At 48.1% G+C, this 17,981-nt stretch overlaps 1 protein-coding gene across 21 annotated transcripts in view; it reads right to left on the bottom strand.

Moving 5' to 3' along the window:
• The window catches only part of znf407 (zinc finger protein 407), a 501,275-nt gene that overhangs the window by 430,082 nt on the left and 53,212 nt on the right, over positions 1 to 17,981 (bottom strand). The window lies entirely within an intron of this gene.

Raw genomic sequence — 17,981 nt, forward strand, 5'->3', positions numbered from 1 at the left:
GGGAGCAAGGCAACTCAAAGGATTAAACTGGTTACAGGTCTCGAACTCCTTTCATAGAACTCTCAAAGGATGTGATCCAAGATTCTAAACTCACAAACAGAATTTCCGATGTAGATATTGGAGTTTATTTTTCTGCCTCGCCAGGAAGAGTATGAAATCTCTGGCCAAGCATGACAAAAAGTAATTACTTGACCATTAGGACAGCTGACTTCTGTGAGAGAGTCACAGCTATTGCGGTAAGTGCAGATTCTGTTGAAGCACTGGGAAAAGGAATGGAGAGATTCCTAATTAAAAACAGTAGTGGGGCCACAATCTTGGCCTCAGTGTAAGAGGGGATGTATGTGTTACGCATCCTTTACCTGAAGTTAACCATCAAGCTGACTCCGAGCATGGTCTATTTTCACTCTTATTTACTTATCTTTGGGTCAGCGTGGCCTACTGCAACAACAAAATGTACCTTTGGCCTGCTTTAATAAGTTGCACAGCCTGCCTTGGGAGCCCTAGATATTATTCTGGTAGCCCTTCATTGAAAAAAATCGCTTTTAAATAATCATGCTGCATTAAGCGACCTCTCGTTCTTTCTCCATGTGGTGTGTTTCCTATTGTAACCCATGAGAGTCCATTAAGATGTTCCATTCCCAAAAGCTCTCACCTTGGCGAGCAAGAAAATAAAAATTCTAAAATAATTTCAATAATGTCTTACATGATTTAACATTTCGGAGATGAAGTACATTATAATCCTGCAAGGAGACATTACAACTAGATAAGCAATTGGGAAGACTAAGCACCATATGGAGCTTTAATTTAGTGAAGTAGAAGAAACACTTTAACCAGCTGCAGCAAAATATCTACAAAAGTCTCAGTGTAAATCGCACATTTGCACTAAACTCAATATTTGTGCTAATGAGATAAATTTTGCACTTTAATTTCTGAATGTAGGTCAGGACTCAGGGGCTGCAACTGAAGAAATAAAACTGCACAGGAATATGAAGGATCCTTTATAGCAAACTGACTTTTACAACTTCAGTACTTGGCCAAAAGCAACTTTCTATCCTAATCCCATTTTATATTGTTTGAAAGATGACAACTTTTTAAAAATAAATTTAGAGTACCCAATTATTTTTTTCCAATTAAGGTTCGCGTGGTCAATCCACCTACCGAACACATCTTTTTGGGTTGTGGGGGCGAGACCCACGCAAACACGGGGAAAATGTGCAAACTCCTCACGGACAGTGACTTCGGGCCGGGATCGAACACGGGTGCTCAGCGCCATAGGCAGCAGTGATAACCATTGCGCAACCATGCTGCCCCACGGCGCCGAAGTACTGAAGACTTGTGCTCCAGAACTGGCCGCACCCCTAGCCAAACTGTTCCAGTACAGCTACAACACTGGCATCTACCTGGCAAAGTGGAAAATTGCCCATGTGTGTCCTGTGCACAAGAAATAGGACAAAGCCAACCCAGCCAATTACCGCCCTATCAGTGTACTCTCCATCATCAATGAAGTGATGGAAGGAGCTATCAAGCGGCACTTACTCAGCAATAAACTGCTCACGGACGCTCAGTTTGGGTTCCGCCAGGGCCACTCAGCTCCTGACCTCATTACAGATTTGGTACAAACATGGGCAAAAGAGCTGAATGCCAGAGGTCAGGTGAGAGAGACTGCCCTTTGCATCAAGGCAGCATTTGATCGAGTATGGCAGTATGATTGAGGAGTCCGAGCAAAGCTGGAGTCAATGGGAATCAGAGAGAAAATTACGGTGAGTAACTCACCTCCTGATCCCCCAAAGCCTGTTCACCATCTACAAGGCACAAGTCAGGAGTGTAATGGAATACTCTCCACTTGCCTGGATGAGTGCGGCTCCAACAACATTTAAGAAGCTTGGCACCATCCAGGAGCCTGCTTCATTGCTCCTCCTTACACAAATATTCAAACCCTCCACCATCGACGGACAGTAGCAGCCGTGTGGACCATCTACGAGTTATGCACTGCAGTAACTCACCAAGGTTCCTTAAACAGCACCCTCCAAACCCATGACCACTACCAACTAGAAGGACAAGAGCAGCAGATACCTGTGAACCCCACCACCTGGAGGTTACCCTCCATGTCACGCACCTCCCTGATTTGGAAATATATCACCGTTCCTTCACTGTCGCTTGGGCAAAATCCTGGAACTCACCACCACCTTCTGAAGGGCAACTAGGGATGGGCAAGAAATGCTGGCCTAACCAGCAATGCCCACATCCTGTAAATTAATTTTTTTTAAAAACAGATGGCAGGCTGCCCATGCCCATAGACCTGGATCGGGCCTGGAGGTGCACTGCCCTTATGAGGTGGGGAAATGGAGGCCTCGAGGACCCCCTAATAAGTAAGTTGGGGAGGTCTGGAAGCTGCGGTGGGGTACGAGAGATTGGGGCGGCATTTAAAAATGGCACCCTGATCGCTTCCTGTACTGACGAAGTGAGCTTGTTGGTGCAGGAAATGAAGGTAAGTGGGGCCTCAGTGGGGCATTCCTTATCAAGGCCAGAAAAAAATACAGAGGCCTGTTTGGTAGCGGGGTTGTTAGCGCCAAGAAACACTCAGCAAAATGCACCCAAAATGGGCCTCTGTTCTTTTTCCGTTAAATCGCGCCCTCTATTTCACTTTGGAAAACAGCACCCTGTTCATTCATGTATCTCATTTAATGTAACCAGCGTATTGGTTTACATTTGGCTGTGTTTCAATGGAGTATGTGTTAGCTTGCTTTGCAGGAGTTGGGAGAATTGCATGTGATGTCAAATGTTAGATCACAGAATCCAGCCCAATGAAAGGCCCTGTTATTATAGGCTCTGGGACATGTTATTGTGTAATTAGGTAGTAAATATACCCTGAGGCCTCAGCTCTGCCGGAAGGAAGTGACTGGTGATCTTGGATAGGGGAGAATAGCGAATGAAAACTTCACATTGTTAAAGGTCAAAATATAAGCTTAGTTTTAGATATATTTGTATGTGAAATGGTTTATTTTCAAATTGTATTTATGGCCAACATTTTGGGCTGGATTTTACACCATACCACTGGCAGGGACTGGGTGGGCACCTAAAATCCAGTTGATAGCCTTCCCACTGCCTAAACGCCTGACCTGTCTGAGATTCTATTTATTTATTTCAAATTTAGAGTACCCAATTCATTTTTTCCAATTAAGGGGCAATTTAGCGTGGCCAATCCACATACCCTGCACATTTTTGGGTTGTGGGGGCAAAACCCACGCGAACGCAGAGAGAATGTGCAAACTCCTCACGGACAGTGACCCAGAGCCGGGATCGAACCTGGGACCTCGGTGCCGTGAGGCAGCAGTGCTAACCCACTGCTCCACCGTGCTGCCCTGTCTGAGATTTTATGCGGAGAATGGGGAGGCATCAGCGTTCTCCCTGCCCGTGGGTCTACAGAGGTCTTTGAGTGGCCAATTAACATAGTGTCATTTGCTAAAAATGCGTGGAGCGAAACCATATACTGGTGCCTTATGATCAGCAGCAACTTATATTTATAAAGCACGTGTAACATAATAAATGGTACCCAGGTATTTTGCAGGAGCATGAGAAGCAAATGTGACACCTGAACCCATGAGTAGATATTAGATCAGATGATCAAAGACTTGGTCAAAGAGGTCACACAGACGTGGGCCAGGCTTAATGGCACGTGCTGGGGTCTCGCAAGCCATTGGAGATCCCCAGGTGGCTGGGCTCTGGGCAGGGTAGTACCCTAGCATCCCACTGCCACACAGGAATCTTGGCATGCCAATTGGCACTCCAACAGTGCCACCCAGGCACCCTAGCAGTGCCAGTCGATCCCTGGCCTTGAGAGATTCTGGCGGACACATTTAAATGACGCTAACTGCTCACTTGGGGCTGGTTTAGCACAGTGGGCTAAACAGATGGCTTGTAATGCAGAGCAAGGCCAGCAGCACGGGTTCAATTCCCGTCCCGGCCACCCCGACCAGGCCCCGGAATGTGGCGCCTAGGGGCTTTTGACAGTAACTTCACTGAACCTACTTGTGACAACAAGCGACCGTTATTGTTACTTAAATAAGCAAATCTGGATCCCGCCCAGTGAGGGCGAGATCCAGATTTCAACGTCTCGCTAGATCTCTCAGGCATCACAAATCTCACGGGAGCCATCTCGCGAGATTTAACGGCCTCGTCGCGTCCCAAGTGGGGCACAACAAGGCCATACGATCACATCCAGCATCTATCTCATATTAATTTTGCGGAACACAAAGTCACCCAGTTAACAGATCAAGCTGACTTTTTGGACCAGGGGTCCTGAAACTGGGCATCGCCATCCTCCCTATTCTAGGTCATTTGAATTTATGCTTCAAACAAGAACAACTCATAACTCTCCTAGGGCTGGGGAGAAGGAAGATTCCTCAGCTGCAATTGTTTCAGACTCAAACTGGTTGAAGCATGGGGAGGAGGCAGAATCGGAGGGAGAGAGAGAGAGAGACATAGAAAAAAACAAGGTGGAAGAAAAGACAGGAGAGGGAGAGAGAGAGAGAGAGAGAGAGAGAGAGAGAGAGTAGAAAACTGAACATATGCACCTCCCCCAGTTCCAAGGATTGGCTCTCATTACGTTGTCACCTCAGATGAAGAACCTACCCTGTTTAGCAAGGCCCCACGCTGTGCTCATTGAATGGTAACAATTTTAACATTACTGGTTCGAATATCTCTTGGAGCTTTATCTCAAACTAATTTGATATGCAAGAAACACAATTCTGTTAACTATTCCGCCTGGTACTCAGGCTAATGGATCTAATCAACATCCAAGATTTTTGTGTGTTGCTGAGTGTTACCCACTTGTGGAACAAATTTAAATTTCATCTTAACAGCTCAATATAAATATACCCAAATTCCTCTCTCAGCCAAATAGGCAACGTTATACGGCTTGGAGAACTCTTGAACAAGAATTTGAGACAGCTGGTAGGTTTACCCGACCCCCCCCCCCCCCCCCCCCCCCTCTCCTCCCACAGAGTGGTGGGACCTGTAATGATAAATAATAATGACAAAAATAATATAGGACTAACACACAACGTGCATTCATATACAGCTTTTAATGTACTAAAATGGTGCAAGATCCTTCGCAGGAGCATTATCAATCAAAATTGGACATTGAACCGTGTTTGCATGGGTTTTTCCCCCACAACCCAAAGATGTGTAGGGTAGGTAGGTTGGCCATGCTAAATTGCCCCTTAATTAGAATAAATGAATTAGGTACTCTAAAAAAATTTTTTTTACATTGAAGGGCGGCACGCTGGTGCAGTGGTTAGCACTGCTGCCTCACGGCGCCGAGATCCCAAATTCGATCCTGGCCCTGGTCCACTGTCCGTGTGGAGTTTGCACATTCTCCCTGTATCTGCGTGGGTTTCGCCCTCACAACCCAAAGATGTGCAGGCTAGGTGGATTGGCCAGGCTAAATCGCCCCTTAATTGGAAAAAATGAATTGGGTACTCTAAATTTTAAAAAGAAATTGGACATTGACCCACATAAGGAGCTAGAAGGACAGATGGCGAAAATCATGGTCCACTTCTTAGGGTTTAAAGAGAATCTTAAAAGAAGGAAAGAGATCCAGCGAGGTGGAGAGGTTTAGGAAGGGAATTCCAGGATTTAGGACCTTGGCCGCCACGGTGAAGCAATGAAATTCAGGGATGCACAAGAGGCCGGAGTTGGAATGCAGAAATTTAAGAGAGACAGGGACAGAGAGAGGGGTGAGGCTATGGAGGGATCTAAAAACCAAGATGATTATTTTAAAATAGATCTAGCAGCTTGTTACGCTAGAAGCCAAAGCAGATCTAGGGAAACCAAGAGGAGACAAAGAGAGAAGTATAAGAAAATAAATAAGAGGACCACCACTTACCTAAAGAACAGAAGTTCTGAAGTGTTTTAATTATAGAGAATTTAACTACCGATATAGAAGTGTTGGTACTGGCAAGACTGCAAAATTCAGGTGCCTGTCTGTACCTGAAGTCACATGAAATGCATGAGGCATGTTTCTGTCTTCCTCACAATCACTCCGTACAAATAAATGAATTAGGACCAGGCCCCTCATGGGGCGGGATTCTCTCAGTCCGGGGCCGGGCCGGAGAATCCCCGCAACCAGCGCGAATCGTGCCACGCCGCCGGCGTGATTGGCGCGGCGCCGGTCGGGGGCTGCTCTACGCAGCCTGCCCGCCAATTCTCGGCCCAGGATGAGCGACCGTCCTAAAAACGGCGAGTTCTGCCGGCGCCGTCCACACCTGCTCTCAGCCGGCGGGAACTCGCTGTGGAAGGGTCGGGGGTGGACTGTGGAAGGGGGGCGGGGGGGGGGGGGGGGGTCCAACCCCAGGGGGACCTCCGATGTGGCCTGGCCCACGATCGGGGCCCACCGATCTGCGGGCCGGCCTCTCTGGCTGGCGGCCTCCTTTCTTCCGCGCCGGACCCTGCAGTCCTGCGCCATGTTGCGCCGGGGCTGGCGCGTTCATGGAAGCCATTGCGCAAGTACGGGTTGGCGTTGGTGCCACTGCGCGTTGGCGCCGGTGCCACTGCGTATGCGCGGATCCCGCGGTGCCCAGTTCATGCCAGGATCAGTAGCTGGAGTGGCGTGATCCTCTCCAGTTCCGTTGCTGATCCTGAGGCCGTGTTGACGCCGCCGTGAAACGCTTAGCCTCAGGATCGCAGAATTCCATCCATGCTTTCTCCTCCATTCAATATGATCGTGGCCCTCAACGCCACAGTCTGCCCACCCCTGATAACCTTTAACCCTCTTGTTGGTCAAGAATACATCTGCCTTGTCCTTAAAAATATTCACTGACCCTGCCTCCACCGCTCTATGGGGAACATAGTTCCAAAGATTCACAACCCTCCAAGAGAAAAAAGTTCTCCGGGGCGATTCTCCAATATTGGGCCCAAGTGTTTGCGCCGTCATGAATGCCGTCACGTTTCACGACGGCGCGAAACGGGCCCGGACACAACGGATTCTGGCCCCCACTGCGCCCATTTGGTGGCGCGCCGACCTGCACGGGGAACATCTTGCGTGCGCCGGCCCCGACCCAACTTGGGGTTGGTGTTCAGGGGCTGAGCGCACCGGCGGGGAGAGGCCAGCCCGCCGATCGGTGGGCCCCGATCGCGGGCCAGAACCCATTGGAGGCCCTCCCCCCCATGACCGTTCCCGCAATGTTCCTGCCGGCAGTGACCAGGGGTGAATGGTGCCGGCGGGACTCTGTCATATCGGCGCAGCCGCTTGGGCCATCTGGGCTAGAGAATCGGCGGCCTCGCCAATCCCAGCGACCCGGCGAACCGCCAAACGCACCGGTGGCGCAACCTCTGAGAATCGCACGCCGGCACCGGGGTGTCGTGGCGCGGTTGCGGCAATTCTCCGGCCCGGCGCAGGGCTCGGAGGATTGCCCCCTTCATCTCTGACTTAAATGAGAGACCCTGGGTGAATTCCCCCCCCCCCCCCCCCCCAACCACGGACATGGGCAACATCTCCAACCCTCGGCCCCAGAGGGGAAGCAACCTCATCCCCCCCCTCCAATCAATGGTCCACGTGACCCCCCCTCCACACAGACATGAGGGTGATCCAGCCCCATCCCCATCCATCCTTGTCAGCCAGCGGGCCATCTCTTCCCCCCCCCCACACCTCCAAGTGAGCATATCCCGCTAAGTGGTCATTGATAGCCCCCCACACTTTTAAGGCCCCCCTTTCAGCCCCCCGCCCACCCATTCAGGCCCCCCTTTATACCACCCCTAGTCATTGCCATGGTCCCCCTCAGGCCCTGCCCCTTGTCAGTGCGCCATGGAGCCCTAGCACTACCCCTGGTACCCAGGCAGTGTCAATCTGGCACCCAGGCCCCTAGTCTCTCCCAAATAGGGGAAACATCATTTCAACATCCACCATGTCATGTCCCCTCAGGATCTTGGGTGTTTCAATAAGATCACCTCACAATCTTCTAAACTCTAATGGATGCAAGACCACCCCGTCAAACCTTTCCTCATGAGATCGCCCCCCAACCAAGGAATCAATCGAGTGAACTTTCCCTGAACTGCTTCTAACATATTTTCTTAAATAAGGAGACCAAAACTGTACACAGAATTCTAGATGTGGGCAGCGCGGTAGCGCAGTGGGTAGCACTGTTGCTTCACAGCTCCAGAGTCCCGGGTTCAATCCCGGCTTGGGTCACTGTCTATGCAGAGTTTGCATGTTCACCCTGTGCTCCGGTTTCCTCCCACAAATCCCAAAAGATGTGCTGTTAGGTAATTTGGACATTGTGAATTCTCCCTCTGGGAGCATCAGGCGCCGGAATGTGGCGATGAGGGGCTTTTCACAGTAACTTCATTGCAGTGTTAATGTAAGCGTACCTGTGACAATAAAGATTATTATGTGGTCGCCATCTATAACCCCGTAAAACCACTACTTGCCTGATGCAGATCTCAACTGGCTTCCTTTGTCACCATGGTTATGGGTGTATTAGTTTATTCTAAAGAATTCAGTGAACGGGTCTAACTATTGTGATAGTACAATAGTTGCAGAAGGACAGGAAAGCCAGAGAAAATCCCTCTTTCCAATTTAATTCGCTGAATCTCAGGGAGATTCATGCCCTCTTTCGGCTATTCCCGGAGAATAGCGGGAGGGGCCCTAAATGGGGTTTGTGCCGAGTGCTGAACCGATTGCAATGCTCCCGATCCTCAGCATCTGACACTATCTGGATCTGCCCAACCAGACTCACTATTTAAATGAGTCTTTAATCTCATTTAAATATTCTCGGCTCGTGGGCGACACGGTAGCACAGTGGTTAGTACAGTTGCTTCACAGCGCCAGGGTCCTAGGTTCGATTCCTGGCTTGGAATTTGTGCAGCGTCTGCACGTTCGCCCCTTGTCTGCGTGGGTTTCCTCCGGGTGCTCCGGATTCCTCCCACAGTCCAAAGATATGCAGATTAGGTGGATTGGCCATGCTAAATTGCCCCTTAGTGTCCAAAAGGTTGGTGGGATTACTGGGTTACGAGGATAGGGTGGAGGTGTGGGCTCAAGTAGGGTGCTCTTTCCAAGGGCCGGTGCAGACTCGATAGGCCAAATGGCCTCCTTCTGCACTGTACATTCTATGATTCTCTCTCCCTCCGGCTTCAGGAGGGAGCCGTACCAGCCTCCCCGAACAGGCGCCGGACTGTGGCGACTAGGGGCTTTTCACAGTAACTTCATTTGAAGCCTACTTGTGACAATAAGTGATTTAAAAAAAAGGAGGGAGCAGTAGCATTACTTTACTGAGGAAATTAGAGCAGGTCGGAGGATTACATTAGAGACAGATGGAACAATGAGATTGCAAGGGAGAGAAGAAAGAAATGGAGGAGGAAGGAGATATTTAAGGCAGAATGAAAAAACTGAATAGGAGGCACAAAATTAATACCCATCAATACTAAATGCATTTTTTGCATTCCCCAAATTAAGTAAATATCAGAGCGACGCTGCTACCAGGGAACCATATCCCAAATGCCAAAGGTATTTGAACTTGGCATCTAATTAATTAAGGAAATGTTTGTAGAAAAATTAATCACTCAATAATTCTAGCTGATTATAGTTCAGCATAGCCTCACCCCTCTCCACCTCTGGAACCTCCTCCTGCCCTACAACCCTCTCCATCCCCCAATTCTGGCCTCTTGCACGTCCCTAGATTCCATTGTTCCAGCATTAGCAGCTGTGCCTTCAGCTGGCTAAGCCAGGAGTTATGGAATTCCCTCCGTTTTCACGTCTCACTCCTCATTTAAAATGCTCCTTCCAACCTACCTCTTTGACTAAGCTTTGGATCATCTGCCCTGGTACCTCAAGTAACCGCATCAAGCTTTCTTTAATAATATCCCCTGCAAGGTTGCCTTGGTACTCTTCGCTATGTTGAAAGTGCCATATAGATATGAGCTGGTGTAGTCATGTGCACATAGATAATCATAGAAATTACATTGCAGAAGGAGGCCATTCGGCCCATCGAGTCTGCACTGGCCCTTGGAATGAGCACCCTACCTAAGCCCATACCTCCACCCTATCCCCACACCTCCACCCTATCCCTGTAACCCCACCTAACCTTTTGTGGACATTAAGGGCAATTTATCATGGCCAATCCACCTAACCTGCACATCTTTGGACTGTGGGATGAAACCGGAGCACCCGGAGGAAACCCATGCAGACACGGGGAGAATGTGCAAATTCCACGCAGACAGTGACACAAGCCGGGAATCAAACCTGGGACCCTGGAGCTGTGAAGCAACTGTGCTAACCACTGTGCTACCGTGCTGCCCATAATAAAAACGCAACCGGCACTTTCTTCCACATTATATGTTTGAAAAGATCATCAGATTTTTTATTTTTTATTTTAAATAAATTTAGAGTATCCAATTCCTTTTTTTCCACAATTAAGGAGCAATTTAGCATGGGACATCTTTTTGGGTTCTGGGGGTGAGACCCATGCAGACACGAAAGATCATCAGCTTTACCAATACTGCACAACACAACAGGAGTATGCTACACCTCAGCTGGTAGCAATGTGCCCTCTAAATCAGAAAGAGGGTCCTGGATTCAAGTCCTGCTCCAAAGACTTGAGCATCAAAATCAAAGCTGACAGTCCAGCGCAGCACCGAGGGAGTGCTGCACTGTCGGAGGTACCGTTTTTTGAATGAGACATTAAACCGGGGCTCCATGTGCCCTCTCAGGTGGCTGTAGAAGATCCGCTGACACCCTTTCAAAGAGGACGAAGGGAGTTATCCCTGGCATCCTGGCTAATTCAACCAACGCCTAGAAACAGATCACCTGGTCATTATCAGATGGCTGTTTTGAAGAATCCAGCTGTCACACACAGTGGTGCAACATTTCCAACATTACAACACAGATCATACTTCAAAGGGCTTCATTGGCTGTGAAGTGCTTTGAGACACCCTGAGGTTGTTCAAGGTGCTATAGGAATGCAAGTTCCTTTCTCATTTATTTTTTGGAATGAGGGTTGAAACCAGTAAATCAATCACAAATTATGTCGCCCAAAAAATTTCCAAAAGTTCAAAAGGGTTAATTCAGCATTTACAAGAAGAAAACGGATACCATGCTTCGCTCATCAAAAAAAAAATCAATAAAAATCCACAAGTCTTCTTTGTATTAGACAAATATGCTTTGGTTTTTCAGCATAATGAAAAGGTCTCTGTTTCATACCAAGCGCTATAAATAATGCTGGACTCGAATGAAAAAAGGGATAATTTTTCTTTAAGTAATGGATATCTCCGCACATTTTTATACTCCTACATTGATTGCCTACCAATTCCACTGTATATGAAAGTGTTTACAGAACCAATTATAGATAAGAATAAACAGCATACAATTACATTTTAGGAATGACAATGCTAATTACCCAGATAGAAATGCTCACAATTGTTTCAGTAATTTTAAGTGATTTTTAGATGTCCAATTATCTTGTATTTGAGAAAACAAAATGGTGCTAAACATTTTGATGAAAAGTAGGTTATTACGACTGTCATAGTTTCAAGGCAGTGCATGCATTCCATTGAGCTGTTGTCAAGTGAGTTTAATGTTTACTAATTGATTATTAAACAAATAAGGACTATTAATTCAATTTATTCAACGAAATACAATTAAACTAGTCCCCCCCCCCCTCTCCAACCCAGAGTGCAACCTTACCACTTCCAATTTCAAAGCTGGATTTACAAATTATTTCCTGCAAATCGTTATGGAGCTAATGGACTGTCATTAGCTAATGACAATGCACAGTTTTCAAAACATTTGATTTTGTCACGGACCCGAGAGAAATATTGCATTCGGTATCCATGTCATGAATGAGAAATATGGAAAATGTAAGATGGTCAAACACTATTTCTTCCAAGAGAGAGTTGTTTGCCGTTCAGCATTCAAACGGAGGAGAAACCTGGGTGTGGAATTATTTATTCTGCAACGCAACACATTCCACAGATTCACTAAGCTGCTATCAATACTTGTGAATGTTCAGAATTAAAAGTGGAAAGATTGGTTAATGAGAAATCTCAGTACAAAAGCACAACGGAGTGCTAAAACCAATCTGCAATAAATTAAATGATAGCACTCCAAAAGCAAAACGTTGCAGCTCCTGGCAATCCAAACTAAAGGCAGAGAAATGCTGGAAATACTCAGCCATTGGTGGCAGCGTGCGTGGAGGGAGAAACAAAGGGCTGGATTCTCCGCCCTCGGGATGCTCCGTTGTGCCGGCACCGACGGCGTGGGGCTGCCCCACAACCCCATTGACCAGCCGGCGAAACGGAGAATCCCTACGGCGCGCTGCACCAGAAATCTGGTGCGACGGGGCGGAGAAACCCGCCCATTGTTAGTGCTTCATCAGAAACCAGCATATGAGAAGCCGTCGACCTGAAATGTTAGCTGTTTGTCTCTCCACAGATGCTGCCACAACTCATGGGTATTTCCAACGTGTTCTGTTTATTAAAAAATATTTAATGGCATTGCCACTTAACCATAGCCCAACCGTTTGGCAGGGTCAGATAACTGGGTGCCGATGGAATGAGTTTAGCATCTGCTTCCCTGATTAACACTGTACTCAGATTGTAAACGTGTGTAAAGCAACAACTTATAGCTACATAACGCCTTTAATGGAATAAAATGCCGCAAGGGGCTTCACAGAGGCAGTATAAAAATTATGACACTGCCACATAAGGAGATGTCAGGACAGATGACCAAAAGCTTGGTCAGAGTGCTGGGTTTTAAGTTGTGTCATAAAGGAGGAAAGCAAGGCAGGGAGAGAATTCCAGAGCTTGGGACCCAGGTAGGTGAAGGCATGGCCATCGATGGCGGAACGATTAAAATCAGAGATACTAAAGAGGACAGAATTAGATGAGCGCAGAGATCTCAGAGGGTTGTGCAGCTGGAGCAGGTCACAGAGATAGGAATCGGCAAGGCCATGGTGGGATTTGAAAACAAGGATAAGAATTTTAAAGTCAAGACGCTGCTTATCCAGGGGCCAATGCAGGTCAACGAACACAGGGCTGAAGGGGATATGGGACTCGCTGCGAGTCAAGATAACGGCAGCAGAGTTTTGGATGACCTCGAGTTTACAAGGGCAGAATCATAGAATTTACAATGCAGAAGGAGGCCATTCGGACCATTGAGTCCACACCAGCCCTTAGAAAGAGCACCCTACTTAAGCCCACGCCTCCACCCTCACTCCGTAACCCCACCTAACCTTTTGTACATTAAGGGGCAATTGAGCATGGCCAATCCATCTAACCTGCACATCTTTGGACTGCGGGAGGAAACCGGAGCACCCGGAGGAAACCCACACAGACACGGGGAGAACATGCAGACTCCGCACAGTCAGTGACCCGAGGCTTGAATTGAACCCAGGAGCTGTGAGGCAGCAGTGCTAACCACTATGTTGCCGTGCCGCCCTACGTGGGGAACCAGACATGCAATAGAAGGGCTGCCACTGGCATGAGCTCCAGGTCTCAAATCAAGTGGTTACTCAGGTTTTGGGTAAAAATGGGAGACAGTTACCTGCCACCTGCCAAGGACAGCACAGTAGCATAGTGGTTAGCACAATTGCTTCAGAGCTCCAGGGTCCCAGGTTCGATTCCTGGTTTGGGTCACTGTCTGTCTGGTTTCCTCCCACAGTCCAAAGATGTGCAGGTTAGGTGGATTGGCCATGATAAATTGCCCTTAAGTGTCCAAAATTGCCCTTAGTGTTGGGTCGGGTTACTGGGTTATGGGGATAGGGTGGAGGTGTGGGCTTGGGTAGGCTGCTCTTTCAAAAGAGCCGGTGCAGACTCAAAGGCCTCCTTCTGCCCTGTAAGTTCTATGATTACCCAGTAACTGGTGGTGTGTGTGTGTGTGTGTTGGGGCGGGGGGGGTGGAGAGAGAAGGGGAACTGCTGCTGTTGGACAAGGTCATTCTCAATACACACATTATTTCATGAAACCTCCTCATAAGGGGTTGGATCAAGGAGTTGCTCACAAGAATGGTGAATGACTGGCACCTGAATATTTACGTAACCAACATCTGCCACCATTTAATGCGAGTTTTGCAGTCACTTCCATCAAATGGTGCTTTCAGTAATCTGGCATAAATTTATCAGACACAGCACATCTTGGGGCAGGTTCTAGGCTTTGGTCCAATAGTTCTATGAGATACTTTGGCTTTATTTTTTCACTTTATGTAATCACTCACGGTGGGTGTGGCTGACTGCGGAGAGGGTTGCCTCACACAATGAATGACACCAATCCAGTCCCAGCTCACCATCAAGACTCTCCCCACACTTGCCATCAGGACCTATCCTCCGCCCAGATACTTCCCTCAATCCCAGTCCCTGTCCGAAACCACACCCCATTTGCCCCCAGATTCTACCCTGGTCCCTGGCTGGACCCAACTCCTGTCCAGTCTTTGCCCTGCTCAATCCAGACCCATCACATCTCTCTATTCATCTATCCCCGTCCCTTACTCTATATTCCAACTAATCACCCCTCCCCCCACCCCAGTCCGTCCAGACCCCAGTCCTGCCCATATTCCAACTGGACTCCACCGTGCAACATGGCGTCGGCCGCGCACGGACCCAGCCTGCCAAATAGCTACCCCCCTTTGGCCAGGCTTGCGACCCTCGGACCACCCCCCCACCAGTGCCCTCAGCCCTCGCCAAAGCCCCCTCCTGCCCGCAGATCGGCTCCCCTCCCGACTGTGGCGGTGCTAGACTCAGTCCGCAGCCACCACGCCTGGTTCCCGAAAAAAAATAGCATGAGTGACCCACACCGTCGAGAACTCGGCCGATCGGGGGCGGAGCATCAGGAGGGGGGCCTCAGGTGACGTAATCTGTTAGTACGCCATTTTGGAGGGAGCGGAACATCACAAAAGCGGCGCCGCCCCCGATTTCAGCGCCAATGGGGTTTCTCAGGCCGATTGCCAAAAGCGATTTCGGTGTCAGAGACCGGACAATCCTGCCCGGTGTCTATTACTCATATTTTACTTGCAAGTCAAACTTGCAGTTAGTCACATATGGTTGCCGACAAACATATTGGAATCACTATACACATGAGCCAGCCGAGAGATGAAAGACGGTGGTGTTCAAATAGAGAAGGTACATGAAGAGTAGGGGTGGTAAAAGTAAGCGCTAAGGCTCCATTCTCGCCATGTTAGGGGCAAGAGATGGAATGTTCAGTCTTTCAGGAAAGGAGGGGGGGGGAACTTTCTACTCCTGCCATATATATAGACAAAGTCAAAGATGCATTTTGACTTTGTCTATATATATGTTTCTAGAACTCACCTCTTCAGTCACCCGAGGAAGGAGCAGTGGTCCAAAAGCTAGTGATTCGAGACAAACCTGTTGGACTTTAACCTGGTGTTGTAAGGCTTCTTACTGTGCCCACCCCGGTCCAACGTCGGCATCTCCACATCATTTCAAAGAAGAGAATTCCTGGCCAATATTTATTCCCTCGGCCAACATCACTGGGACAGATTTCCAGGCAATGTTTCAGTTGAGCTGCATTCATGCACAACCACACAGATATTTGGGAGATATCCTGCCGGCTGCTCACAAGTTGTCCCCTGTAAGGTGCTACACATGCGCGGCCATACAAAAATTTACAGGTGCTGCGCATGGCCTTCCATGAAATTTGCAAGGAGTATTATCACCATGTTGTTGATGGGAGTTTGCTGTGCGCATATTGGCTGCCACGTTTCCTACATTGCAACCACGGCTACATGCCAAAACTACTTTATTGGCTGTGAAGCGCCTTGGGATGTCGCGAGACAGTGAAAGGCGCCACTAAAATGCAAGTCTTGCTTTTAGGGCAACGGCATGAATATGTCGACTCGACTCACCCAAGATGGCAATGGCCTAATTCGGGATGGAGTAAATGTTCAGAGAGCAATGCAAAGTGATTAATAATCCACAGTGGGGTGGGGAAAAAGAGAGAGATAACGGAAATTAATAGTTTAATCAATTATCCCACTTTTGCTTTAAACAGCAGGTTTGAGACAACAGCAGCATTTTAGCATACAACATGCTGGCAGGTATCCTGCTGGTCTAGAGGTAGCTTTCTAAATTTATGAAGACATTTTTTTGTAAATAATTAAGATTTCTTTTGTGTGTTTTCAATTTAGAAAGACACAAGTGCTATTTTTTTAAAGTACAAGCGAACAGCACTGCATTCCTAATGAATATTGTGGTTATATTCTACACTCCTTGCAGCCCTTAATGAAATACAATATTCTAATTTCAGCAACCATCAAGTGCAGTGTAAGTAATGATAAACTTATTCCATTCCGTAAAGTGTCAGGAAAACTCAGTGTTCAAAATGGTTAATAAAGAAAAGTGAAAATGGTGCAGGAGCAAAAATAAATAGGTAAATAAATAAATGGCACTTGTTCCACATTGAGACTGACACTGCATTGCATGTGGGGCCATTACTGACCCCTGTCTTTACTCTTGTTCTGCTTCACGTCATCCCACAGCACAAATTATTTCATGTAGTGCGCTTAGCCTGGCTGCTCCCTGGCTGATTCATGCCATGGGTATAAAGTACTAATGATGGCTCCTTGTCTTACTGAGGGCAATGTGAGCATGCGAGATCAGTCACGTACTTGTACTGGGAGAAGGCTACCGATCCAGAGCTATCATCGCTGAGCGACGAGATCACATCTCAGCTCGCAAGCATGTGAGAAGCTGCCAAGTTTACCCAGTTCCACAGCAGCCAACAACAGTTTGCATTTATGTAGAGCCTTTAACACAGTAAAATGTACCAAGATGCTTTGCAGGAGTGTTATCAAAGAAAATTTGCCACCAAGTTACAAAAGGAGTATTAGGGCAGGCCAACAAGACCTAGGATAAAGGAGCAGTGCCAAGATATAGGAGTCATAGGAAGACTCAAGAATTGAGTAAAATCAAGATCATAGAAAATGCAGGGCAGAAGAAACCCTTCAGCCTACTGACGCATGTAATCTATGCCTCAATTGATAAACGCAAGTGTTCCATATGCCTTTTATCACCAATCATCCATCTTCAGAGATCTATGGACAAACATAATAATAATAATCTTTATTATTGTCACAAGCAGTCTTACGTTAACACTGCAATGAAGTTACTGCGAGAAGCTCCTAATTGCCACACTCCGGCCTCTGCGGGAACCCAGTGGAAACCCACGCAGACACGGGGAGAACGTGCAGACCCCGCACAGACAGTGACCCAAGCCGGGAATCGGACCTGGGATCTGTGAAGCAACAGTGCTAACCCACTGTGTTACCGTGCTGCCTCAATAAGGCGACATCTTAATCTTCTCTGCTCGAAGGAGCATAATTTCTCTCATCTTTCCTTGTATCTAAAATTCCTTATTCCAGAACTCCTCGGTGTAGCGAGAGATCATTTTTAAATGGCGTCCCAATCTCTGGTGCCGCCGACACAAGCCCCAAGCACCAAGGCACTATGAGGGGGTCCCTGGGTCTCCCCACACCCCCTCAGCCAACACCCGCACAGGGCACCTCTGGCCCAATCACTGCTGCGTGAAAAATGCCAGCTTGCCAGTGCCAACCTGGTATCTTGGGAGTGCGCCTGCCAGCTCGCACCGCCAGGGTGCCCGGGTGGCACCAGTGTCAGGGTGGCACCCTACCCAGGGGGCTTCCGATCTTCTGGGAGACCCCACGCAAGCCGTTCTGTCTGGTCCCCATTTGTAGAGACCAGTTCTGAATGCCACTCGCCCGAGGTCTCCAAGGCCAAGGGGATAGATTCCAATGTCTCAGGTGCCTGGGGAAACTGCACATTAAAGTGAGACAAGCTGTCTCGCACTAATAGGCAGATTTGCCAAAAGGCAATCCCGCACTCAATGGGCAGGATTCACAATGCAACATCTCGCGAGATCGCGTTAGTTCTCATGAGGTGGTACACGCCGGATGTATCCCAGGAGCGGGGTCTCCTGGCTTTTATCGGCCACATTGCATCGCGCTGCCTTTCAGGCGCACG

This window comes from Scyliorhinus canicula, chromosome 10 (assembly GCF_902713615.1).
Source record: "Scyliorhinus canicula chromosome 10, sScyCan1.1, whole genome shotgun sequence".
Lineage (NCBI taxonomy): Eukaryota > Metazoa > Chordata > Chondrichthyes > Carcharhiniformes > Scyliorhinidae > Scyliorhinus > Scyliorhinus canicula.